The sequence below is a fragment of the Octopus bimaculoides genome, chromosome 14, assembly GCF_001194135.2.
Source record: "Octopus bimaculoides isolate UCB-OBI-ISO-001 chromosome 14, ASM119413v2, whole genome shotgun sequence".
Classification (NCBI taxonomy): Eukaryota; Metazoa; Mollusca; class Cephalopoda; order Octopoda; family Octopodidae; genus Octopus; species Octopus bimaculoides.
Window position 1 is genome coordinate 22,700,833 of NC_068994.1, and position 4,768 is coordinate 22,705,600.

A 4,768-nucleotide genomic window follows, 5' to 3' on the forward strand; every position below is an offset into this window, starting at 1 on the left:
TCATGTGGTACCCAAACATCTTAGCAATTTGTGTACCCAGGCTTTACCAGGTGCTCATGAATGACAGATTTTGATAGGTTGAGGCTTTCTGCCAATTCTTGGGTTGTGCAATGTGGGTTATTCTCAATTCATGACTTGATTTGGTCATCATCTATAGTGGATGGTCTGCCTGATCGCTCTTTATCAATAAGGCTACAATCTCCAGCTCGGAACCTTGCGAACCACTTCTGTACAGTTCTTTCAGATAAAGAAACATCACCATAAACTGTGCATATTTCTTTGGTTGCTTGTGAAGCATTTTTCCCTTTACCGAAAAAGAAGCATCAAGTGCCGAAAATGAACTTTCTTATCTTCCATTTTAAAGGATTACAGAATTAACACAGGTTATAGGGACATAAACCTTCTTCCATGAAAAGATAGCATAAACTGTGCTCCAAATGGAGGTGTAGTCAAATCCTATTTTATGGACTCAACCATGTTCTAAAATAAGTCAAAAGGTAAATCAGCACGAACTTTCCAGATAACCCAATACATTCCATCAACCTGCAGTATCTATCAACAGGAAAATTGAACTATCATACTGCTACCACAAGAGGTACGCCCTGTTAGTGAACTTCAAGCTATTGGCAGCTGACAACTCAGACATACCACTCTAGGTGTGGCTGTCCCACACATAAGGGCAGGATATTCAATCCCTGCTGCACATATAGAATACAGCCTCTGCCACCCCATATTGATTGCAGCCTCAGTTGTAACCCAACACCATCAAATTTGGTTATCTCCACATAAAGACTGTTTCTTCTCTAGTTCTGGTAGTGATTCTGCTATGGGGGCTAGATCATCAGCATAGAGGAGTTCCCAGAGGTAACCTGTCTTGAATTCCTCTGTTATTGCCTGGAGGACTATGATGAATAAGAGGGGACTGAGGGCTGAACCTTGTTGGACCCCTGCTTCTACCCAGAATTCTAGATGCCTAACATGTAGAAGACATCTCAAATTTTTCTCAAAACTTTCACATTGTTCCTAGCATCAGATGAGATGAACATGTTCTATGCACCCATGAAACTATAATTCATGTGAAGCTGAGTCAAACTCTTATTAAAAATATATGTAACTCCTACCAAATGTATTGAGTGCTAATCTTGTTTTGTTTCTTCACTTACTCATAGATAGATATATAGATATATGTACATATGCATACATGTATACATATACACATACATGCACATATATACATAACAAATACGTACATATCATCATCATCATCATCATTTAATGTCCGTCTTCCATGCATGCATGGGGAGGCACAGGCATGGTTGTGTGGTTAGGAAGCAAGCTTCCTAATCACATAGTTTCCAGTTCAGTCCCACTGTGCGGCACCTTGGGCAAGTGTCTTCTTCTATAACCTCAAGCCGACCAAAGCCTTATGACTGAACTTGATAAGCAGAAGTGTGTAAGTGCTTGTGCTGCCAAACAGAGAGGTTCCATACATGTGTGTGTGTGTGTGTGTGTGTGTATATATCCATATCAGTATACACATACATTCACATTACCTGCAAGTATACATAAAGTATCACAAAAGTAACATGTACACATATACATATACTCATATGCACATAAAAAGCAAGTGTGTAAATGCACACACAGCTACAGTGCCATCCAATAAGAGAGTAATATAATTATGTTTAATACAGTTAAATAATAATATATAGTAAAATATTAAAGGAAAGAAAGCAAGGTCATACACTGTATTATTGCTACATTATGCGATATACTTATGTGAGCTGTAATTAGTAATTTATGTTGCTAAGGTAAATCCACTATAAGATTGCCAATATAGAATCTATGGAGTAGGGTTGCAGGCTGCCAAAAACTGCATAAAATATCTTGAAGGAGATGTAAGCAGAGGTTTGCAGAATTGCATAACCAGTTTAAATTACATAAATCTCTGCCTAATCTAGTGCAAGCAATTAACCCTCAATTCAGCTCTTCTATTCAGTACACTGCCTTAATGCTTTAATCTCTCATAGAGTTTGCTGTAACATAATCTGAAGCCATACCTATTATTAGAATATGGTGAAGCCCTTTGAATGATATCCCACACAATCTAAAATTGAATATTACTGTCCTTTAATTACCATATTTTTCAGCCAAAGATGTACTACTAGCCTTATGGCAGTGTTTAAAGGAGGAGAGGTGATTACACAATCTTACTTTGAAGTCACATGATGAACTGCCTTTGTAGGTTAAGGTATTAGTACTGTTTTTTATACTACATTTATAGACGATATTATTTGTAAAACAGGCTCTTTAAATTGACAATTAGCTTGGTCCCAACAATTGCATTGTTTTTTAGAATTCCAATCCCTTAAACAAGTTCATTAGTTTATTACCATGAATATATACTTTGAAATAACATCTACTATCCACTCTCTCAGCTGTAACCTAGATGAAAGGGTCAGCTTGCATTATGTTCTATTTTTGTGAAGAATCCTAAGCGTTAAATTTTACTCTTAGTTCACCAGAAGAAAAAGGGTTTTTTTTCTTTTTTGCATGATGCAACATCAATAAAGAACACGACTGAAACAGCTATAGTAAGCCTCAACACATCTGTGTTATTGGTTATATATATATATATATATCATCATCAGCATTGTTTAATGTCTGCCTTCCTTGCTGGCATGGGTTGGATGGTTTGACAGGAGCTGGCCAGGCAGGAGCCTCCACCAGACTTCTGTGTCTGTTTTGGCATGGTTTTTATAGCCGGATGCCCTTCCTAACACAAACCACCTAGCAAAGTGGGCTGTGTGCTTTTTACATGGCACAAGTACTGGTGAGGTCAGTTTGGCATGGTTTTTACAGCTGGATGTCCTTCCAAATGCCAACCACTTTACAGTGTAGACTGGATGCTTTTTAAGTGGCACCAGCACTGGCAGGGTCTCCAAGTAACTTGCAAGATAAAGATCCTTTGAGAGGGGAGGGGGCATTGGAGAATGGGATCTTGTGTCAGATGATGAAAGGTTATAGTGAGACAGAGAGATAGAAACAGGTGTCTTACTGTAAGGGAGGTACATCGTTACCCAGCCAGTGAGAGAGAGAGAGAGAAAGAGAAATGAGGACAGAAACAGGCGTGCTGCTGTAAAGGAGGTACATGGCTACCCAATCTGAAGGAAGAGCAGGAGAAGGAGAGGGAGAGTGGGAGACAGCAGGAGTACAAGAGAGAGAGCAGGAGAGAGATGGTGGTAAAATGCCAGGCATACTCACAAGGGACAGGGATCAGAATATAAATAAGACAGTTGAGTAAAAGAGAGTGATAGATGGTGGCAAGTGCCAGGGCATACCCTTGAAGTATGGAAGTTATAATATAAGTAGCAGGGCATTGCCAAAGCTGCATGAGCAGAGAGTGGGGGAGAGGAATGTAGTGGGTGGTGAAAACCTGGGTATATAGAGGAGGAGTTACTGGATATCAATGATACAGTGAACGGGGTAGTGAGAACAGGATTGGGGAGTGAGAGATAAGCATAGTGCATGAAAGAAGAGATGTGAGGAAGAGAAGAGATGTAGTTTGGTTTGTTGGGGTAGGGTCTGTGAGTAGTTTTCTTATTACGTGTAGGTTGAACACAGCATTTCTAGAACTTTGCACATCCAGTAGAGTATATTGCCTTCATTTCTCTCCAGTTTATGCATGTCTTCTGCATTCAGAGCCCATGTCTCACTACTATGGAGTATAGCCATTTACACACAAGCATCATACAATCTACCCTTCATTCTGAGAGAGAGTCCTTTAGTTGCCAACAGAGGTAATAGCTCTCTGAACTTCCTCCATCCTATTCTTATTCTAGAAACAATACTTTCAAAGCATCTTCTACCATTGCTAATTTGGTCACCTAGGTAACAGAAACTATCTACAACCTCGCAAGAGTCTCCTGGGCATTTGAGAGAGACTAAGTCCCATGTGTTCTTAGTGCTTATTGTTCCTGCACATCTGCCACATATGAAGACATTATCTGTTAATCTACCTGTGATTCCACTGCACCTCTTTTGTGTCCATAGCTTACACTGGGTGCAGCAAATGGAATTACTTCCAACTCCTTTCCTTCATACTGAGCAGGGCCATTTACCTGACGGGAAGAGAGTCCTCTCTTTGTTTTCTTGCTAACAACTTTGGTCTTTAAGGCCCTTTGATTCCAGGTTTTGCTTCCATACCTGGAATTTCTTCTCCAATTCTGTTACAAATTCTACAATAAGAGCGAGATCATTAGCATAAAGTAGTTCCCATGGACATCCAGTTTTAAATTCCTCTGTTATGGCCTGGAGGACTATAATGAATGAGAGTGGGCAAAGAACTGAACCTTGGAGAACCCTTACTTATACGCTAAATTCATCACTGTATTTGTGGCTGACTCTCACCTGAATGACAGTTCCAACAAGCCACTCCTCTACTCCTAACTTCCTTAGAGACCACTGGATAACAGAACAGGGGACACTAAAAAACTTTCTCCAGGTTGACAAAAGCTAAGTACAGTGGCTTACTTTTTGGCCAAATACTTTTCCTGTAGCTATCTCATTAGGAAGATAGAATCTGTGGTACTTCTCCCAGGAATGAAACCAAACTGCATCTCATCTAGTTTAATTGTATTCCTAATCAATTGATCTACAACTCTCTCAGTAACTTTCATGACCGGGTCTAACAGTTCGATACCTCTGTATTTGTTTCTATCTAAGGCATCCCCTTTACTCTTGTAGCAGCTAACTATAATACTACCTT

The 4,768-nt window shown here is 39.7% G+C and overlaps 1 long non-coding RNA gene across 1 annotated transcript in view; it reads left to right on the forward strand.

Moving 5' to 3' along the window:
* The window catches only part of LOC128249376 (uncharacterized), a 16,914-nt gene that overhangs the window by 1,773 nt on the left and 10,373 nt on the right, over nucleotides 1-4,768 (forward strand). Inside the window, exon 2 of the long non-coding RNA XR_008265478.1 lies at nucleotides 2,151-2,251. This is a non-coding gene — a long non-coding RNA (uncharacterized LOC128249376). The remainder of the gene's footprint in view (nucleotides 1-2,150; nucleotides 2,252-4,768) is intronic.